Below are 23,647 nucleotides of genomic sequence, written 5' to 3'. Positions count from 1 at the left end.
TCAGAAAAGACTCCCCCCTTCCCAAAAGGTTCCCCAGTTCCTTACAAAACTGAATTCCTCTTCCTTGCACCATCATCTACAAAAAGAACTAGGAAAACAACTCTCTAATCTCGACCTCTCCAGCATCAAGAGAGCAACTCAATCTTGGCACCATCTAACCAAACTAACAGCCAACAATATAAACCCAGTGAAAACTAGACAGCGAAAACTAAAAAACGACAAAAATAACCCGTGGTTTGACTCAAACCTAAAATCAATGAAAACAAACCTCAGAAAACTGGAAAAAGAATGGAGAAAATCGATGTCCTCAACTAACCAACAAAGATACCACACTCACCTTGCCATCTATAAAAGCACGATTTCAAACACGAAAAGAAACTACTACAGCCAAAAGATTAAAAACTCTCCTAATAATTCAAATGCCTTATTCAACATCATAAAAAACCTCACAGAGGACAAAAACACTACCACCCACTCACACAATGATACCAACTTAACTCAAGAACTTGCCACGTTCTTCAATGACAAAATCAACAGACTAATAAGCTCTCTCTCTTCAAATCTACTACCACTGATGACTGGTTAGAATCTAAGAATATACCCCAGTGGTCACATTTCAACCCTGTCTCCAACACTGAAGCCGAAAAAATGCTAAATAAAATAAATCCTGCACGTCATGAATTTGACACTATCCCAACACGGAACCTCAAAGAAATGGCACATATCATCGCCCCCATCTTAGCCGCCATCATGAACAAATTAGAAGAAGGCGAACTCCCAACTGAACTAAAATCAGCAACCATCACTCCCATTCTAAAAAAAGAAGAACCTAGATCCGTCAGACCCGAATAACTACCGCCCCATCTCCAATCTACCCCTACTAGCCAAATTGACAGAAAAAGCTGCTTTATCCCAACTAAACGAACACCTTGAATCAAACAACATACTACACGCGAATCAACACGGATTTAGAAAAAATCACAGCACGGAAACACTTCTCGCCAACCTATCCAATGAAATTCTAAGAAGTGCTGACATCAAGATTAACCACCTCCTAATACTCCTAGACCTCTCCACGGCATTCGATACTGTTGATCACAAAATCCTTCTATCTAGCCTCACAAACATCGGCCTCTCCGACACCACCCTCAAATGGTTCACCTCCTTCCTAAATAACAGATCCTTCAAGGTCACTATGAATAACATCTCATCAAAACCCCTCCCTCTAGACACCGGTGTACCACAAGGTTCTGCCCTTTCGGCCACCCTCTTTAACATCTACCTAATCCCTCTCTGCCACCTCATCTCCAGTCTTGGAATAACTTTCTTTCTGTACGCCAATGACATTCAGTTCATCATCCCTATCACCAACTCAATAGAAGACGCTCTCCGCACTGCTGCCAAACACCTAACCACAATTAGTAATATGCTCAACAAGTTAAAATTATGCCTAAACATGAATAAAACTGAATGTATCCTCATTGGAAGAAACGTATCAGACCAAACCATCTCCCTCAACTCTCTTCTAATCAACAACATCTCCATACCTCTAAAAAGCTTAACAAAGGACCTCGGCGTATGGATAGACAAAGATCTTAACCTAAAAACAAACATAGCAACCAAAACCAAGGAAGGTTTCTATAAACTTCATGTACTAAAACACCTAAAACCGCTCCTCCACCATCAAGAATTCCGAACAATACTACAATCCCTGATCTTCAGCAGCCTAGACTATTGCAACTCAATGTTACTAGGTCTCCTCAAATCCACCATAAAACCACTACAGTTACTGCAAAATGCCGCTGCTAGAGTACTGACCGGAAATAAAAAATCGGATCACATCACCCCAGTATTAAAAAGTCTACACTGGCTACCAATCATTCAGAGAATAGAATACAAAACCCTGACGATCATCCATAACGCAGTACACAATACAGATAACTCTGCAGTCAGTAAAATGTTCCACCCCCACAAACCTCAACGGAACACCAGAACTTCTGACAAACGACTTCTCGAAATACCCACATATCCCATGGCAAAGCTTACGAACACCAGAAATAGAGCTCTCTCCATAGCTGGGCCAAAACTCTGGAATGCCCTACCATACTACCTAACCAATATCATCGATAATAAAGCATTCAAAAAAGAACTGAAAACCTGGATCTTCAGCCAGACTTTCAATGATGACTTAAGCAAATTACAATTATGATGCCTTAAGCCTCCACCTACTTCTCCCCTCTTCTCTTTTCCGCAGATATTTACCCCTTCCTCCTCCCACTGCCTCCCCCCCTCTATTGTATATACCTTCCTCGTTTTTCGTTTCTATATTCATTTTCGTTATTTGGCTTAAACTATTTTAGTTATTTCCTGTTACAACCTGCTCCATGACCTGTTATATATACTTTTGTTTCACTACTTGTTCTATGTATCATTGTTTCGTTTCAATGTAAACCGGGGTGAAGGCATGTGCTAAACCTCGGTACATAAAAGCTTCAAATAAATAAATAAATAATTAAATCATCTCATCACAAACAGCATCTTTAATCGAAGTGTCAGTACAAAGTGACTATTCTGTATAATGTATGGAAAGAGAGAAGTACCAAAAGATACAATCAGAGACCAAAAACATGTAGTAGAAATGTACAGAAATAGTCCCACAGATCTGATTAAAAGGAACTTTCAGGCATATCTTGATATGTTGGCTATACATATTATATATCTTATGAACTCCAGAAGAAAGCTCTTTTGATGCAAGGCAAGCACTGAGGCGATAATCAGAAGTAAATGTTAGAGAAGAGATCATACTCTGTATACTGTGGCGTATAAGCAAGGTTCATTCTTGCCAAGGTCTTCAGGCCTACCCCGATTTGCTTCCCCCTTCACAAAGTATGCCTAACTAAAAGGATTCTTTTATATAATTTGTCTCCCCCCCCCCTCATCTGACTTTGGTATCTCTCCTAAGTACTCCCCACTTCTTCCAAGGCACCCCTGCCTCTCTCTTTTCTCCATCTCCCCATAGGTTCCCAAATGCCTATGTAGCTTTCCTTTGCCCTGATGTGTCCTTTCTCTCCCTTAGTGTTCCCCGGAACCCCCCCTTTTTAACCTATTTAGGTACTCAGTTCCCCAATTCCAGCTGTTTACTTTATAAATGCATCTGTTTAATGCATCCCTTTACCATGTATTATGGTACATCCATCACTGTATATTATATAATTGCTTTCAATGCATCCCTTTACCATGTATTATAGCCTCTTGTACATTGTTTTGCTATTTTGTGCATGATACCCTGCATTATATCTCCTCACATTAATATTTAGTTAGTTCTCTTGTAGTTATTTTTGATACTCCATTATATAGTCCCTGTTATTTTATACATACTTATCCCCTGTATCTATGTTTCATTTGTTTTGCTATTGTTCTATGTAAGGGCCATGCCCAACAGTTCTTAGTTGTATGTAAACCGATACGATGTGCAAACTGCTATCGTTATAGAAGAAACTCCAAATAAAGGTGTACACAAAAAACACATTTGGAGACACTCCTCCCCCAAGTAACAAGATACAAGAACACTGGACATTGTGGTAAAGGAGACAAACCACAAGAACAGCATTGCTAACAGAAGTGTCAGTACCAAATGACTATTCTGTACAATGTATGGAGGGACTTTCCTTTTCAGCTTTTATTTTATTTATCCTGGGAATTTATCAGTTTTATTACAAGAACAAAAACAGGAGAAATCAGTGAAGAGAGAGACCAAGCGGAGACCAAGAAATGTAGCAGAAAGCTATAGAAATTGTTCCAATTCTATTGGGCCCCACCAGCCTGATTAACAGAAGTTCCAGGCACATCTCAATATACTGCCTATAACACAGAGTTGCTTACCTGTTACAGGTGTTCTCCTAGGAAAGCAGGATGTTGGTCCTCACACATGGGTGACATCATCAGAGGGAGCCCGGCACAGAAAACTTCTGTCTGTTTCTAGAACTTTGACTGGCACACTGAGCATGCCACTATCCATGCGGCCACATGGGGGTTCCCCCTTCAATCTTGTTAAAACAAACTTAAAATGAAACCCAACTCTGTGGTGTGGCAGGCGGGTTTCGTGAGGACTAACATCCTGCTGTCCTAGGAGAATACCTGTTAGAGGTAAGCAACTCTGCTTTCTCCCAGGACAAGCAGGATGGTAGTCCTCACACCTAGCTGCAGGCTGCTTCCAGACGGAGCGGACCAACAGACACCAGACAGGTGCCAAAAGGCACAACAACCTACATGCTGTTGGTAACAGAGTAAGACAGCCTGAACCCGAAAAACAGGGCCCTAGGCAGAAGAGTTGGGTTTAGACCCGAAAAAGGTTACGGAGGACAGACTGGCCGAAGCTACATTAGGGTCTTCTGAATGAGGAAGACGGCATCACACGTCCTATTTACTGGAGAGATGGAAATAGGGTGTTCCCAGATATGCAGAAGCAACTCCTTGAATATTTCATGCACAGGAAATGATACTACCTCTTTCGGAGCATCCAGAAACTGGAGGACCTCCAGTATGTGGTGCCTAGCAACCTCTTCCATGAGGAGCTGAAACGGGAAAGACTCCATCATTGTTCGGACGAACCCGGTGAAGGTCAAGTCCTCTGGGGGAGACAGATGCCATTCTTCTAGGGGTGATGATTCCGAGAGGAAATCCTCAGAAACATCAGAGAAGGACTCAGAAGTAACATCGCCCCACAGGTCTTAAGGGGCTTCCTCCTCACTGAGATTTCCCGGCGAGGTCAGCGGGGGACCCGTGCTAGTCTGGGCCCCGAAAGCGCCGGAGGCACTGACAGCATCGAAGAACCCGGTGCCGGAAGCAGCAGTCTAGGCGCCAGAGGCCCCTGGAAGCACTGAGCCTTCTTCCTCAAAAGAACTGGTGATCAGTATAGTTCCCATTGGGGGAGGCAACGATGGCCGCCAGGGGACCAAGGAACCCCAGGGCACCGGCTGCGTAGAGAGGATGCAGAATAAAACATCAAGGTGATCCAGCAGTGGTGTGCTAGGATCAAGGGTGTGGGCTCCGACATCGGAGGAGGCACTAATGGGGTCTGTGGCTTGATGCCCCTGAGGGCTCAGAACACCAACTGAACCCTATGATCCAGCTCCTTCTCAAAGGCTATCGTGGGCATGGCAGGAGAAGGAAGAGAAGGCACCACCAGATTGCCCTCGAATCAATAGGGGGGGGGGGGAAATTCGGTGCCTGGCACAGACATGGGGATCTGTGGGAAGCGCCTCGGACTCCGGATTCAACTTAGTCTCCACGGGGCCGCTTTGGAGGCAACACGGCCAATGCTGGTGCTGTCCCGAAACTGGAGCCACGCTCAGATGGCAACTGGTGACTGTGCTTTCTTGATTTCCGGTGCTCGGCCCGGTCTTTCCCCGGCACAGAGGAAGGTGAAAAATCCGATGTTCTGAAAAGTGAGGACATTGACAGAGGTCCATCTCTGGCAACCCTCTCCAGAAGGGGAGCCTGAGCAGGGTGGACACAGAGGGCTCGGTGTCCATGGGTTCCCCTCAACTGGTCTGTGTCGATGTGCCAGATGCAGGCGTGGAGGGCCCAGCCTTCTTGGGCCCAAAAAGTTTCTCCATTTATCCAGACGCGCCCAACGACCCTTAGGAGTCATCTGGCCGCAAACATGGCAACTCCAAACATCATGCAATACCCCCAGGCAAAGGATGCAGACTTCATGCAGATCAGTCAAAGACATGGTCCGCGAGCACTGGGGCATAGCTGGAAACTGGAGACCATGCCTCCAGCCAACGAGCAGGGTGGACACCAATGCCAAAAAAATCCCTGGACCCAATCGCAAGGAAGGTAAAAACTTACTGCATCACCTCACCGACTGGGGGAACCGAAGAAGGGGGACCCCATGCGAAGGCGGCGAAAAAATCTCAAGAAGAAAATGCAGAACTCTGAGAAGAGCAGAGCTCCACCATCGCGAGTCAACTGCACCGTGGAAAGAAAGAGACTGAAAGGGGGCCCCGTGTGGCCGTGCAGATAGTGGCATGCTGGGCATTGCTCAGTGTGCCAGTCAAAGTTCTAGAAACTTTGACAGACATTTTCCGTGCCGGGCTCCATCTGATGATGTCACCCATGTGTGAGGACTACCATCCTGCTTGACCTAGGAGAAATATAATTACACCTTATGAGCTCCAGAAGCTAGCTCTTTTTGGCACAAGGCAAGTATTAAGGCGAGCACTAATAGTCAATTTGAGAGATTGAGAATGTATCCAACATACCCTGGGGCTTATGAGAGAGGTTCTCTCTTGTCATGATGTGCACAAAACAAACCTATTTGGAGACATTACCCCAAGAGACACCACATCAAACTAAAGAGACACATATCACACCTAGACATAGACAAAATCATACCAAACACATAGAACCCCCCCCTCCCCCTCTCAAGATACATCGCACTCATACAAAGCCCATATACCACAGATTGTGTCTTTTCAACTGGTTACCTGATTGACTTTTATTCTCTCTTTCTGGATGAACTTACCTGCTTGAGCTTAGGGTTGCCAACAGTCTCCAGATTCAGGCTGATCCAGTCCTGGTTTTATCCCATTGCATGCAAGGACTTGTAGACTTGATTTTCTAAGAGAGGGCAATAGGAAGTCAGAACTATAAGTCCCTGCAAACAATGGTGTAAAACCAGAACCGGATCAACCTTTATTGAAAGTCTGGAGCCAACTAGCAACCCTAGTTGTGCAATCTGGTCTGGCTGGACCTCTCTCTCTGTAAGGGGTGGCTGAACTTCTTGGCTGGGCTAGCTGACTTGCCTGGGCATCTCTCTCGCCGGAAGGAGTGGCTTAACTTGCCTGGTTGCTAATAGCCCTGGCTGACTGGGTGTCTCTCTCACCTGTCTCTTTCTCCCACCACCAGTTTTTCTTTCCTCACTCATCTTCCAGCCAAGGCCAGTGCAAGTTTATTAGACACACCTTCAGCTTGCACACCCTTCCCCTTTAAGTCCTAGTTTTTGATAATTAGACTCAATCATGACGCCATCACCACTCCTCCCAGAACTTTCCTGTAAAAGCACATCATTGGACAGAGAAAGGGCAATTTTCAGAATCGTGACTGTGTGGAGCTATCAGCTGGAAGGAGCCTGCCACCTTGCGTGCTAACTTATGCCATCATCACTCCCTCTTGCGTGCGAAGAGACCCCCATCTCAGATCTGAATCACCATCTCTCCAGCCCCTGCTGATGTCAGTGGGAATGACTAATGGGTTGATGAGGAAGTGGACCTGTGTTGAGCTGTCAGCTGGCTTGCTGCTACAACATCTTGCATGCTAATTTATGCCATCATTGCTCCTTCATGTGTACAAGGAAACCCTGCCTCACAGAAATGAATCATCATCCCTCCGGCCCCTGCTGACATCAGCTGGGGCAACGGTATAGGGTCACTGAAGGTGTCTGCGCACTATCACACACATGAAAGAGCCCCCCCTTCACGTGCGTTTTGGACATTTTTGTGAGATTTTGTGCCTTTGTGTTCCTGAGCACAAGTTGGAGGGTTTTTCTCCTGGTGGACGTGTATATTACATTGTGAACTCTGCATTGTGGCTAAGTATATTTTTGATTATTGCAAGGTTTTTGATTATTGCAAGGTTCTGTGATTATTCCTGTGGGTTTTAGTTTTCTTAGTCTGTTTCATTTCTTTATAGTTATTACTATTACTGTAGAAAGTAATTACTATTACTGTAGAAAGGTTCTGTGATTATTCCTGTCTGTTTTTAATTTTCTTTATAGTCTGTGTTTCATTTCTTTATAGTAAGTTGATTTGCTGTTTGAATAAAGCTAGAAGGAAAAACAAAAAAAAAACCAAAAAAAGAAACCTCCAAGTAGACAGCTCTCCAGCTTTTAAAACACCTTTTAAACTCTCCCTTGGAGTTAGTTGGCACAAAAAATCGGTTCAAACTATAAATTGGGGCATAAAGACTGTTTTTTAAAACAATTGACCAAAAGCAAAGGCAACAGTCCAGAAGTGACGTAATCTAACTGAATTGGGTGTGTCCCAGACCTTGAGCAAGGTATTCGTAGAGGAGGGGAGCCATTGTGTTCCTGAGCACAAGTTGGAGGGTTTTTCTCCTGGTGGACGTGTATATTACATTGTGAACTCTGCATTGTGGCTAAGTATATTTTTGATTATTGCAAGGTTTTTGATTATTGCAAGGTTCTGTGATTATTCCTGTGGGTTTTAGTTTTCTTAGTCTGTTTCATTTCTTTATAGTTATTACTATTACTGTAGAAAGTAATTACTATTACTGTAGAAAGGTTCTGTGATTATTCCTGTCTGTTTTTAATTTTCTTTATAGTCTGTGTTTCATTTCTTTATAGTAAGTTGATTTGCTGTTTGAATAAAGCTAGAAGGAAAACAAAAAAAAAACCAAAAAAAAGAAACCTCCAAGTAGACAGCTCTCCAGCTTTTAAAACACCTTTTAAACTCTCCCTTGGAGTTAGTTGGCACAAAAAATCGGTTCAAACTATAAATTGGGGCATAAAGACTGTTTTTTAAAACAATTGACCAAAAGCAAAGGCAACAGTCCAGAAGTGACGTAATCTAACTGAATTGGGTGTGTCCCAGACCTTGAGCAAGGTATTCGTAGAGGAGGGGAGCCATTGTGTTCCTGAGCACAAGTTGGAGGGTTTTTTCTCCTGGTGGACGTGTATATTACATTGTGAACTCTGCATTGTGGCTAAGTATATTTTTGATTATTGCAAGGTTTTTGATTATTGCAAGGTTCTGTGATTATTCCTGTGGGTTTTAGTTTTCTTAGTCTGTTTCATTTCTTTATAGTTATTACTATTACTGTAGAAAGTAATTACTATTACTGTAGAAAGGTTCTGTGATTATTCCTGTCTGTTTTTAATTTTCTTTATAGTCTGTGTTTCATTTCTTTATAGTAAGTTGATTTGCTGTTTGAATAAAGCTAGAAGGAAAACAAAAAAAAAACCAAAAAAAGAAACCTCCAAGTAGACAGCTCTCCAGCTTTTAAAACACCTTTTAAACTCTCCCTTGGAGTTAGTTGGCACAAAAAATCGGTTCAAACTATAAATTGGGGCATAAAGACTGTTTTTTAAAACAATTGACCAAAAGCAAAGGCAACAGTCCAGAAGTGACGTAATCTAACTGAATTGGGTGTGTCCCAGACCTTGAGCAAGGTATTCGTAGAGGAGGGGAGCCATTGTGTTCCTGAGCACAAGTTGGAGGGTTTTTCTCCTGGTGGACGTGTATATTACATTGTGAACTCTGCATTGTGGCTAAGTATATTTTTGATTATTGCAAGGTTTTTGATTATTGCAAGGTTCTGTGATTATTCCTGTGGGTTTTAGTTTTCTTAGTCTGTTTCATTTCTTTATAGTTATTACTATTACTGTAGAAAGTAATTACTATTACTGTAGAAAGGTTCTGTGATTATTCCTGTCTGTTTTTAATTTTCTTTATAGTCTGTGTTTCATTTCTTTATAGTAAGTTGATTTGCTGTTTGAATAAAGCTAGAAGGAAAACAAAAAAAAAACCAAAAAAAGAAACCTCCAAGTAGACAGCTCTCCAGCTTTTAAAACACCTTTTAAACTCTCCCTTGGAGTTAGTTGGCACAAAAAATCGGTTCAAACTATAAATTGGGGCATAAAGACTGTTTTTTAAAACAATTGACCAAAAGCAAAGGCAACAGTCCAGAAGTGCCCTACTTTACCCAGCTTGTCCCAGGCTAAACTGTTTGACTCCCTCCCTCCCTACCCCTCTACCCACCCACCCCTGGGGCTTGTTTTCTAATAAAGACTGCCTAACTTCCCATTGGCAGCGAGATAAATTAGTACATTGGTAACAGTCAAGGAAATACAAATCACAAACTACCAAGATGAGGACTATCCAATGTAACTGCTGTAGAGCCTTTATTCTGAGGGAAAGCATCTGGAAACTTAGAGCTTGCCCAATTTGTGCACAACTCTCTTCCTTGAAAATGGAGCTGACTGAGATAAAAGCTCAATTAGCTTCAATTAAAAGTATTACACCCACATTGCATTACACAGATAATAATTCCCCAATATCACGGAAAAACCAGGAGTCAAGAAAAGGAGATCCATTACGCTCAGGTAGGACCCAAAGTCATCCATTCTTGACAGATGAGCAGCCAACAGGTACACCCTCCCACTCAAACAGGTCATTAAGAAATTCTTTACAATCCAGGATTACAGTGGGCTCTGGTAGAATTAGACCTGTGATAAGGAGACACACAATGTACCAAATGCAAAAAGAACAAGCCCTCTCTATATTAAAAACTGAGGAAGTTCTTGAAAAAAACATTGCAGTATTACCAGAAAAGAGAGAAAAAACACAATGCATGCAGTATTTCAAGATCCATAACCAAAAGAAAAATCTAATTGAGATGGATAACTCTGTCAACAGTGGCACAACTACAAACAGAAAGAGTAAAGTGAATAACAAATCTCAACTAATATCTCATAAGGAGTCCAGGAAAAGCAATAACCTTAAAGAGAGTACCTGGAAGGCTATGACCACAAATGCTCATAGTTTGGGAAATAAAATCCCAGATCTGCAGGCCCTAATGGCTGAGGCAGAATTGGACATTGTTGCTATCACAGAAACATGGTTCACAGAATCTCATGAATGGGATACAACAATACCAGGCTATAACTTGTTAAGGAAGGACAGAGAGGATAGAAAAGGGGGAGGTGTGGCTCTTTATGTCAGAAACAACATCCAAGCATCTGAGCTACAAGGAAGTTGGGGTAAAGAAGAAGCTCTATGGGTCGACCTAAAAAAGATGACGGAGTGTCCATTTATATTGGAGTGGTTTACAGGCCTCCAAACCAAAAGGAAGAGCTGGACAGAGATCTGATTGAAGACATCCATAAGATAGGTAAGAAGGGAGAAGTGGTGATCGTGGGTGACTTTAATATGCCAGATGTAGACTGGAAAATCCCCTCTGCAGAAACTAAAATAGTAGAGCAATAATGGATGCCATGCAAGTATCTTTGTTCAAACAAATGGTGTTGGAACCCACGAGGAGAAGGTGCTATACTCGACTTATTGCTCAATAATGCAGATAATGTCTCAGATGTCCAGGTGGGCGCCCACCTCAGCAGCAGTGATCATCGAACGGTATGGTTTAATATCACTAATAGAATAGGGAAAAGAACCACAAAGACCCGAGTTTTACAGTTCAAAAACACAGACTTTGAGGAAATGGGAAAGTACCTGGAGGAAGAACTTAAAGGATGGGAGAACGAGAGAGATGTGGATCAGCAGTGGACCAATCTAAAAGGAGCAATCACCAAGGCAACTGCTCTATATGTTAGAAACATAAAGAAAAGCAAAAGAAAATTGAAACCTATCTGGTTCTCAAAGGAGGTGGCTGACAAAATTAAAGCTAAAAGAACAGCATTCAAGAAATATAAAGGATCCCAAAGGGAGGAGCACAAAGAAGAATATTTGTATCAACTGAGGGAGACGAAGAAAACAATCAAGTTGGCAAAAAATCAAGCAGAAGAGAGGATTGCCAAGGAGATAAAAAATGGTGACAAAACATTTTTCAGATACATCAGCGAAAAGAGAAAGGTCCAAAGTGGTATAGTGAAATTGAAAGGTGGTAATGATCAATGTGTGGAGACAGACGAAGAAATGGCAGAAATATTAAACGAATACTTCAGCTCTGTGTTCACTAAAGAAGACCCTGGAGAAGGACCATCTCTACACAACAAGAAACTGGAGGGAAGTGGAATAGATGAAAATCCTTTTACAGTAGAAAATGTGTGGGAAGAGCTAAAGAACCTGAAAGTGGACAAAGCCATGGGGCCTGATGGGATTCATCCAAGGATATTGAGGGAGCTCAGAGATGTTCTGGCGGGTCCGCTGTGTGACCTGTTCAATAGATCCCTAGAAACGGGAGTGGTGCCGAGAGACTGGAGAAGAGCGGTGGTGGTCCCGCTTCACAAGAGTGGGAACAGGGAGGAGGCTGGCAACTACAGGCCGGTTAGCCTCACTTCGGTGGTGGGAAAAGTAATGGAGTCTCTGCTGAAAGAGAGAATAGTGAACTATCTACAGTCCGGAGAATTGATGGACCAGAGGCAACATGGATTCACCAGGGGAAGATCCTGTCAGACAAATCTGATTGACTTTTTGACTGGGTAACCAAGGAATTGGACCAAGGAAGAGCGCTCGATGTCATATACTTGGATTTCAGCAAAGCTTTTGTTACGGTTCCGCACAGGAGACTGGTGAATAAAACGAGAAGCTTGGGAGTGAGTGACAAGGTGGTGACCTGGATTGCAAATTGGTTGACGGACAGAAGACAATGTGTGATGGTAAACGGAACCTTCTCTGAAGAGAGAGCGGTTTTAAGCGGTGTACCGCAAGGATCGGTGTTGGGACCGGTCCTGTTCAATATCTTTGTGAGCGACATTGCGGACGGGATAGAAGGTAAGGTTTGTCTTTTTGCGGATGACACTAAGATCTGCAACAGAGTGGACACGCCGGAAGGAGTGGAGAGAATGAGACGGGATCTAAGGAAACTGGAAGAGTGGTCGAAGATATGGCAGCTGAGATTCAATGCCAAGAAGTGCAAAGTCATGCATATGGGGAGCGGAAATCCGAATGAACTGTATTCGATGGGGGGGAAAGGCTGACGTGCACGGAGCAGGAGAGGGACCTTGGGGTGATAGTGTCTAATGATATGAAGTCTGCGAAACAATGCGACAAGGCGATAGCAAAAGCCAGAAGAATGCTGGGCTGCATAGAGAGAGGAATATCGAGTAAGAAAAGGGAAGTGATTATTCCCTTGTACAGGTCCTTGGTGAGGCCTCACCTGGAGTACTGTGTTCAGTTCTGGAGACCGTATCTACAAAAAGACAAAGACAAGATGGAAGCGGTACAGAGAAGGGCGACCAGGAAGGTGGAGGATCTTCATCGCATGACGTACAAGGAGAGATTGAAGAATCTAAATATGTACACCCTGGAGGAAAGGAGGAGCAGAGGTGATATGATACAGACTTTCAGATACTTGAAAGGTTTTAATGATCCAAAGGCAACGACAAACCTTTACCATAAGAAAAAAATCAGCAGAACCAGGGGTCACGATTTGAAGCTCCAGGGAGGAAGATTCAGAACCAATGTCAGGAAGTATTTCTTCACGGAGAGGGTGGTGGATGCCTGGAATGCCCTTCCGGAGGAAGTGGTGAAGACCAGAACTGTGAAGGACTTCAAAGGGGCGTGGGATAAACACTGCGGATCCATAAAGTCAAGAGGCCGCCAATGAAGAGTGGGTGACTCGCCAGAATGATGGCTACTGCCTGGAGACAATACCCTTAGTCAATAAACATACACATGGTTACTGTGACTCCAACATCACTCTAAGATTCAACAGCATGAGGAAATGTGGAAAAAAGGATTTGCACTCACAATGACGGGAGTAGCTGGCTTGTTACGGCGGTTACTACCCCAAACCAAATATCCAGATTACTACCTCCACCTTCCTCTATTCCTGATGCCTTTCAACTAGCTTGATCACTCCATTCTTATACTTCACTTTCAATGCATATCCAGCATAGTTCTCTGCTTCAACAGCAGGGGAAAAGAAAAACTGTTACTTCACACATCCAGCAGAGCTCTCTGCTTAAACGGCAGGGGAGAAGAAAAAAGGGTTCGCACTCACAAAGCGGGGAGTAGCTGGCTTGTTACGGCGGTTACTACCCCAAACCAAATGTACCTGATACTTCACTCTCGACGCATATCCAGCATGGCTCTCTACTTCAACGGCATCGGAGAAAGACTGATACATCACGAATTTCCAGCATAGCTCTCTGCTTCAACGGCAGGGGAAAAGAAAAACTGATACTTCACGCATATCCAGCATAACTTCAACGGCAGGGGAGAAGAAAAAAGGATTCACACTCACAAAGCGGGGAGTAGCTGGCTTGTCACGGCGGTTACTACCCCAAACCAAATGTGCCTGATACTTCACTTTCGATGCATATCCAGCATAGCTCTCTGCTTCAACAGCAGGGGAGAAGATAAACAACCAATAAGGGCTGTATAACATAATCTGGGTAAAAACAAATAAGCATGGGTGTAGCTTGCTTATTGCGGCGGTTACTACTCCTACTACCTCTAACTAATCAAGCTAGATATTTCACTTGGATGCAGCTCCTCCACCGCTCTCTACATTAATGGCGGGGGTGGAAGGGAATTAGAACCAAGAGCTAAGAGAAACAGATAAGTATGGGAGAAGAAATGAGGGAAGCTTGCTGGGCAGACTGGATGGGCCATTTGGTCTTCTTCTGCCGTCATTTCTATGTTTCTATGTTTCTATGTTTCTACCTATTGTGCTTTTCAACTCAGAGGGCCTCTTTAATCATGCTGTATCCAGAGATTGTTGCGCCTCCATTTTTACCTATTCCCACAGTTATGGGAAACAGAATGTCTGGAGGTCTTAGTGCATCCAGGGGATTGAACATGATGCTTAATGACGACAACTTGATTCCCATTTGAATCTGTTCAATCCCTGTTCTCTCTTTGATTTCTAAATTGTCCATTTTACTAATTAATGCACAATCTGTTATTAAACAAAATTCCAGTTCTATTTGATTTGGTGAAGGATAGATATCCTCACTGTTTATGTATAATTGAGTGTTGGTAATCTCTACAGATAATGTTCTTTTGAACCAACTGTGCCCTCCTGGGTATTCCATTCTAGCTCAACCATGTGAGCTTAAGAGAAAGGTAGGATTTTTGATTATTTTCAAGCAGGAATTGCAATGCTCTAGAATCACAATTGATATTTCTCCTTTTTATGAAGTATTGGTAACTTTGTCTTAGCAAATATTTGTTTAGTATATTGCCCTCCCAGCCTGCTACTGCATAATTTTTCTCCCCTAATAGAGCTTTTATCTAAATTCTAAGTTACGTGCCACCATTGTAATAGGGGATTTTAACTTGTATGTGGACAATTGACTTTTGTCCCTAGTTTGAGAGATGTTTTTTTCTCTCTCTTTTTTTTTTTTTTTTTAAGATACAATGACTGCTTTGGGTTGGGTACAGCAGATTTAAGACAACTCAAAAATAGGGTCACACTTTGGATCTTATATTCCATAATCCCATATTTAGTTCTGATGCTACTAAGCTTTTTGCAGGAAAAAAAAAACAAAAAAAAACCTCATGGTATGATTACTATCTGGTAGCATCAATTACCTTTCTACTATTTTGAAATGTAGCCATAGTGATGTAGATCAATTTCAGGATATCACCTCTTGTTGGGACTGATGGCTGCAGTTTGCAACAAGAAGTGGATATCTGGCACAATTCTCTGCAGTATGGCGCTGATTAACTGTGCCATCAAAATAAACACATAATTTGCCATACTGGGTCAGACCGAGTGTCCATCAAGTCCAGCATCCTGCTTCCAACAGTGGCCAATCTAGGTCACAAATACCTGGCAAGTATCCAAATATTAAACAGATCCCATGCTACTAACGCTGGTAATAAAGTAGTGGCTATTCCCTAAATCAACTTGATTAATAGTAGTTTATGGACTTTTCCTCTAGGAACTTGTCCAATCCATTTTTTAAATCCAGCTATGCTAACTGCCTTAACCAAATCCTCCAGCAATGAATTCCAGAGCTTAATTGTGCATTGAGTGAAAAATCTCTCAGATTTGTTTTAAATGTGCTACATGCTATTTTCATGGAGTGCCCCCTAGTTCTCGTATTATCTGAAAGAGTAAGCATCCAATTCACATTTACCCATTCAAGTCCTTTTGTGATTTTATAGACCTTTATCATGTTCCCCCTCACCCATCTTTTCTCCAAGCTGAATAAATTCCCTTATGAATAAATTCCCTTATGAATAAATTCTCCAATTTATTCATAAGGGAATCGATGTATCTTCTATAATTTTGGTTGCCTTTCTTTGTACTTCTCCAGTACAACTATATCTTTCTTGAGGTGTGGCAACCACAGAAACATGACAACAGAAAAAGATCATAGGCATATCCAGTTTGCCAATGAAATAACAAGGAAGGCTGTCTAAAAAATGCCATTTGGGCAACAAAGTGGATTAGAAGCACAGTACTCAAGGTGCAGTCTTATCGTTGAACAAATCTAAAGAAATAAAAATAAAAGAAATTGGTGTGGTGAGCCTGGGAGGACAGAAATCCCTGGGCTCCGAGTACCTGTGCTCCATCGGCGGGAATCATACCCACAATTGAGGCTCAAAACTTACCAAAACTGACAGAAAGTAAGTACTTATGTCAATCATCCGTTTTATTAATAAAACGCCTCCCCCGATGGCAGCTAAAGCTGGCAAAAAAAGAAAAAAAAGACGCGCGGTCTCCAATCTAAAATGGCCACCGTCAGCAAAAATGTTGGCAATTCCGACAGCAGGGCTTACGCTCCCTGCTATCGAGCAAGTTATAAAAGCAGCCCTAGATGAAAAATTAGCGGGGGTGAAGGCACAGATCGGGGAGGTCCAGGCGGCCATCGCAGAACTGTCCCCCCGAATCGATCATGCGGAGAGCAGGATCTCTGCCCTGGAAGATGATGCCATCAGGGCAGAATCCAAAGCTGAAACACAGGGGAAACTGATCAATCAACTTCTAGATAAAGTAGATGATCTTGAAAATCGGGAGCACAGAGCTAATCTATGCTTTCTGGGCTTCCCTGAGGATGTAGAAGAAAGAAGTTTAGGAGTGCTACTGGAACAGTGGCTCCCTGACGCACTGGAACTACTAGAGCTTAAAGGAATTTTCAAAATAGAAAGGGCACACAGACTGAGAGCCAAAAAAACAGAGCCAAACAGACCATGATTAGTTATTGCGAAATTATTAAGTTTTGCCCACAAAAATGAAATCTGGAAAGCTTACCGGCGCAAGCAAAACATCTATGAAAAAAATCAAAATCCGCATTTTCCAGGATTACTCAATGAGAATGTCCGAGCTGCGCAGAGGATTTTCCCCGGTATGCTCCCAGCTCTACCAGCAGCACATTAAATTTGCCCTCCAGTACTCGGCCAAACTACGGGTCTGGTACAATGACAAACAGCACATCTTTCAGTCATCAGACAAAGCTACTGAATTTATGAAAACCTCAACAGCAGCCTAATGCTCCAACAGGGCATGCGCTGGCAGTCACTGGTGTTGTTCTGATCCTATCTTACATTCTTGTTTGCTACCATTCCGGGCTAGGACATCATTTACTACTGGGACGGGACCCCGTCCCCCCCGGAAGGGAAAACATTAGCCCGTGCTGAGTAGTGGGCCCCAGCTGAGACTTGTCTCATGAGAATCCAATGGCTACCCCAAACAATTTCTACTGCTCTAACACTTATTGTAAGAACAATGTCACAACTCCATGTGTACTAGTGGCTGTCTCACCACCCTACACGAACTCAGTAATATATTCTTGCAAATAACATACCAGAGCCCACAGCCCACTGCAAAGAGTTACAGCACTCGTACACAAGTCAAATGACCTCCACACCTCAAGAACCGAGGCCTTTTCATGTTTGGACTAGAGGGAAAGGGAAACTTGGGGGGGGGGAATGGACCAAAACACGACTATCAAAGGCTTCTGGGGGGGGGGGGGGGGGGGGCCCTGACATTTTCAAAATAGCAGCATTCGCAGATGATGTCTTAGTCTTCATCACCGAACTGCATCAATCGTTGCCCGAAGCACTAAGGCTACACGGCAGTATGGGCAATTCGCGGGCCTTAAAATAAAGATAAGTCTGAGGTAATAGACATTACGGGCACGGTCTGCACGACATGGTCCGGAGACTTCCCTTTACGATGGGTTACGAAGGAACTCAAATATTTAGGGATCAGAATACCTACCAATATAAAGTCAATATCCAACCGCTACTTGAGCAATCCACCACAAAGTTACAACAATGGAAATCATTACCTCTTTCGCTCACAGGGAGAATACAAGTGGTCAAAATATTACTCCCCAAGTGGCTATATATACTGCAAATGGCCCCCTTGTGGCTCACTAAACAAGATCACAAGAGATTCCTGACAGACTTACGTCTTTTCCTTTGGCGAGGTAAACGAGCACGACTGTCAATGGCGGTACTGGTCACTCCAGTGAATGTGGGGGGGAATGGGATGTCCGGACTTGCTCACTTACAACTTAGCCAGTACCCTTAGATATATTAGTGATTGGTTACTCTCAACTTCAAAGTACGTACCTTATCAACATCTTCTGGAATGGTATGGAGTTCTGTCCCTAAACCCCTTAGTGCATTTAGCACCCAAGATGGTACGGGCACACCTTAAAAACCACACTCTCCTACGAACCTGCAGGAAAGCTTGGATCACCCTATGCAAAAAATTCCAGCAATCAACTCGCATGACCCCACTGCTACAGATTACAGGGAACCCAATATTCACCCCTGGACTTCACAAAGGACCCTTCCAAAAATGGCACACCAGTGGCCTAATCTATGTTCACCAACTATTTGAGGCATCTACTGGAAGGCAACTCACCTTTCCAGAGTTACAATCCACTTTTATGATGGCACCTACTGACCATTATGCCTACCAATAAGTGAGCCACTTCATCCATAGTCTCAGACTTACAGCAGAAGCACTTCAGACCTCTCAGAAAATCAGAGACATAACTCAGCCTGGTCTAACCAAGAAATCCTCTATATCCAAGGTAACCAAGTCATTAACCGCCATTATATGTCCACCATTCCTTGACACATTGTTCAATAAATGGAAACAATAGCCAAAATGCACTATCACACTGGGTGAGTTTCGACGATGTAAGGGAGAGACATATGTAATCTCGGAGAATGTGCTGCTCAGGGAAACCAATTACAAATTCTTGTGGCAGCTGTATATCCCACCAATTTGAGCATACCACATGCACATTAGCTCAACCAACAGGCGCCCCAAATATAAAACAGAAGGGAATTACTATCACTGTTTCTGGGACTGCAATAAAATACTGTTATTCTGGGTACAATTACGTAATACTTGCTCTCAATTACTACACGTTGCTTTACCCCTCGACCCTACACTCTGGCTATTTGGAATACTCCCGGACACCCTGCCCACCCTGAGTAATATAGAAGGCCTACTATTACAAAAGGTAGCCCTATTAGGGGGGGGGGGAAATCTATCCTGCTTACTTGGACAACCAACCAAACTCCAAACTATGAACTCTGGTTTAAAAGGATGGTACAACTTTGTGCTACTGGGTTTGCCTTAGCACGGAACACCTCGGCAAAAACGCTTGCCTTAGTATCATCTGTATGGGCTCCTCTAACGGACTACCTGTCATCTACAACCACAGCTAAATAACCCATACTAAAAACAATACGGATCACCGCAATAACAATAACATGAACCGTAACAGTACCAATCCTTGCTGAAGAGGCCTCTGATGACTACTCCATAGATGCTCAGAAACCATGTCCCGAAACAACTGGAAAGACAGCTCAACCATTGATGGAGCAGAAAGCACAGACATTACAGGTAATATCGACATTCGTCTCATACACCCACCCAGGTGCAGATCCCGTTGACGGAGAATCACAATCACACTTAGTGCAATTTACTGTATCCTTAACTATGCAACTATGTAAAACCTTTAGATAAGATAGTAGTCTCGATAGGACAAGATATTAACTTTCTGGTGTATGCTTAACACCCATGATCTGGATGGAACTGGGGGGGGGGGGGGGGGGGGAGGAGGGAGGGGGAAATACTGGATCTCCTTGTTCTACTTGTTGCGCTCGCTTAACTGCTGTTACAAATGTTACGAATGTATAATTATATGATATTTCACTTGCTTACTTATCACATATGTATATTATGCCTTTTGTTTCACATGGCACTTATCGTTTTATATGTAACGGTAAATATTTATAAAACCCAATAAAACAGTTTAAAAAAGAAAGAAAAGAAATATAGAGGCATTATGACATTTTCATTTTATTCACCATTCCCTTCTTAATTTCTAACATTGACACCTAAATCTTTTTCCTGGGTGGTAACTACTAATATGAATCCTAGCATAGGTTATTTTCCCCTATAAACATCACTTTGTACTTGTCCACATTAAATTTCATCTGCCATTTGGATGCTCAATCTTCCAGTCTCGCAAAGTTCTCCTGCAGTTTATCACATTCCTCATGTGATTTAATTACTCTGAATAATTGTGTCATTTGCAAATGTTATCACCTCACTCATCTTACCTCTTTCCAGATCATTTATAAATATATTAAAAATTACCATCCAAGTACAAATCCCTGAGGCATTCCAACTGTTTACTTTTTTCCACTGAGAAAATTGCCTCAGGAATTTGGCAGGGCAGAATGGGTATGGAGTAGATGCTGAACATTTATAAATTTGTTGTTGTTCTAATCATGTCTGCCTTGTTTTCACTTTTCTGTATTAATTGTTTATGAGTATATATTGTGAATGTTATACTGCTACCTGTTAATTTGTAGATCAGCAGGCTACAAATGCTTTTAAATAAATAAAACTGACCATTTAATCCTACCTTGTTTCCTATCTTTTAACCAGTTTACAATCCACAAATATCTCCTCCTAGTCCCTGATTTTTTTTTTTCTTACCTATGCATCGCAACAAGTCTACGCCTCAAGATACACAACTTCTTAAGAACTGCCAAAAGCAACTGCAAAGAACAGAAGGTAATTGGCTCCGCACTCCCTCTGTTCAGATTTTTGAACTGAATCAGCAGACAGCTGACTCTTACAGAGCTAAGGTGAATGAAGCCAAGCATTTATTCTTCTCTACAAGAATTCAGGCTGCCGCCAGTAATACTCGTGAATTGTTTCAAACTGTAAAAAATCTGGCAAATCCATCTTCATCCTATAACACAATTTTCTTTTGTTACAATTACTGAGGTAGTCCAAATCATTAGTAAACTGAACTACTCCATCTGTCCTTTAAACTTTTGCTTGATGGCCTTCCCAGGGCTATACAAGATAATACTGGCCCATTTGTTGCTAAGATTAATTTATCTTTGACTGAAGGATGTTTACCAAATTCTTTGAAACATGCCTCAATTCACCCTCTATTGCAGAAACTCGGGTTAGATCTACCTTTATTAACCAATTATCAACCTTGAGGTAGTGTGATTGGGTTTGAATAGGGACCAGCATTTGTTAATCAAGAGAGCAGTGAGTCACTCTGGCTGACTAACTGAAGTTAGACTGTTTGTATTGTACTAATGATGATTTAGAATTAGGGTATCCCAACAGAGAGATTCCAATAATAAGAAAAGTAGTCCAAGTGCCTGTAATTTAAAAAGTCACCTGAGCTAAAAGATTCCAATTTATCCCTGTCAACTGAAAAGCAGAATGAAAATACAAACAAAAAAACACACTTTGAAATGTCTGTATGCTAATGCCAGAAATCTAAGAAGTAAGATGGGAAAATTGGAATGTATAGCAGTGAATGATGACAGACTTAATTGGCATCTCAGAGACATGGTGGAAAGAGAATAACCAATGGGACAGTGCTATACCGGGGTACAAATTATATCGCAATGACAAAGAGGAGCACCCAGGAGGAAGTGTGGTGCTTTATGTCCGGGATGGCATCGAGTCCAACAGGATAAACATCCTGCATGAGACTAAATACAAAATTGAATCTTTATGGGTAGAAATCCCTTGTGTGTCGGGAAAGACTATAGTGATAGGGGTATACTACCGTCCACTTGGTCAAGATGGTGAGACGGACAGTGAAATGCTAAGAGAAATTAGGAAAGCTAACCAAATTGGTAGTGCAGTAATAATGGGAGACTTCAATTACCCCAGTATTGACTGGGTAAATGTATCATCGGGACACGCTAGAGAGATAACGTTCCTGGATGGAATAAACGATAGCTTTATGGAGCAATTGGTTCAGGAACCGACGAGAGAGGGAGCAATTTTAGATCTAATTCTCAGTGGAGCACAGGACTTGGTGAGAGAGGTAATGGTGGTGGGGCTGCTTGGCAATAGTGATCATAATATGATCAAATTTGATTTAATGACTGGAAGAGGAACAGTGTGCAAATCAAAGGCTATCGTGCTAAACTTTCAAAAGGGAAACTTTGATAAAATGAGAAAAATCGTTAGAAAAAAACTGAAAGGAGCAGCTACAAAAGTAAAAAATGTCCAAGAGGCGTGGTCATTGTTAAAAAATACCATTCTAGAAGCAGAGTCTAGATGTATTCCACACATTAAAGAAAGGTGGAAAGAAGGCAAAACGATTACCAGCATGGTCAAAAGGAGAGGTGAAAGAAGCTATTTTAGCCAAAAGATCTTCATTCAAAAACTGGAAGAAGGATCCAACAGAAGAAAATAGGATAAAGCATAAACGTTGGCAAGTTAAATGTAAGACATTGATAAGACAGGCTAAGAAAGAATTTAAAAAGAAGTTGGCTGTAGAGGCAAAAACTCACAGTAAAAACATTTTTAAATATATCCGAAGCAGAAAGCCTGTGAGGGAGTCAGTTGGACCGTTAGAAAAGGGGCCATTAGAGATGATAAGGCCATCGTGGAAAGACTAAATGATTTCTTTGCTTCGGTGTTTAATGAAGAGGATGTTGGGGAGGTACCCGTAATGGAGAAGGTTTTCATGGGTAATGAATCAGATGGACTGAATCAAATCACGGTGAACCTAGAAGATGTTGTAGGCCTGATTGACAAACTGAAGAGTAGTAAATCACCTGGACCGGATGGTATACACTCCAGAGTTCTGAAGGAACTAAAAAATGAAATTTCAGACCTATTAGTAAAAATGTGTAACCTATCATTAAATCATCCATTGTACCTGAAGACTGGAGGATAGCAAATGTAACCCCAATATTCAAAAAGGGCTCCAGGGGCGATCTGGGAAACTACAGACCGGTTAGCCTGACTTCAGTGCCAGGAAAAATAGTGGAAAGTGTTCTAAACATCAAAATCACAGAACATATAGAAAGACATGGTTTAATGGAACAAAGTCAGCATGGCTTTACCCAGGGTAAGTCTTCCCTCACAAATCTGCTTCACTTTTTTGAAGGAGTTAATAAACACATGGATAAAGGTGAACCGGTAGATGTAGTATACTTGGATTTTCAGAAGGCGTTTGACAAAGTTCCTCATGAGAGGCTTCTAGGAAAAGTAAAAAGTCATGGGATAGGTTGCGATGTCCTTTCATGGATTGCAAACTGGCTAAAAGACAGGAAACAGAGAGTAGGATTAAATGGACAATTTTCTCAGTGGAAGAGTGTGGACAGTGGAGTGCCTCGGGGATCTGTATTGGGACCCTTACTTTTCAATATATTTATAAATGATCTGGAAAGAAATAAGACGAGTAAGATAATCAAATTTGCAGATGACACAAAATTGTTGAGAATAGTTAAATCACAAGCAGATTGTGATAAATTGCAGGAAGACCTTGTAAGACTGGAAAATTGGGCATCCAAATGGCAGATGAAATTTAATGTGGATAAGTGCAAGGTGATGCATATAGGGAAAAATAACCCATGCTATAATTACACAATGTTGGGTTCCATATTAGGTGCTACAACCCAAGAAAGAGATTTAGGCGTCATAGTGGATAACACATTGAAATCGTCGGTTCAGTGTGCTG

The 23,647-nt window shown here is 42.2% G+C and overlaps 1 protein-coding gene across 5 annotated transcripts in view; it reads right to left on the bottom strand.

The window, feature by feature from the left end:
• CDC37L1 (cell division cycle 37 like 1) overlaps nt 1-23,647 on the bottom strand; it is a 102,791-nt gene that overhangs the window by 71,644 nt on the left and 7,500 nt on the right. For 2 of the 5 annotated variants that reach the window (XM_029613532.1, XM_029613525.1), the window contains exon 2: nt 6,533-6,627. The exons of the other annotated variants lie outside the window; for them this stretch is intronic. The gene's annotated coding sequence lies outside the window, so the exon portion shown is untranslated. The remainder of the gene's footprint in view (nt 1-6,532; nt 6,628-23,647) is intronic. 5 annotated transcript variants of the gene reach the window in all.

This window comes from Rhinatrema bivittatum, chromosome 1 (genome assembly GCF_901001135.1).
Source record: "Rhinatrema bivittatum chromosome 1, aRhiBiv1.1, whole genome shotgun sequence".
NCBI classification, from domain to species: Eukaryota; Metazoa; Chordata; class Amphibia; order Gymnophiona; family Rhinatrematidae; genus Rhinatrema; species Rhinatrema bivittatum.
The sequence above is the reverse complement of the archived record's forward strand: the minus strand, read 5'-3'. Positions and strand labels throughout refer to the sequence as shown.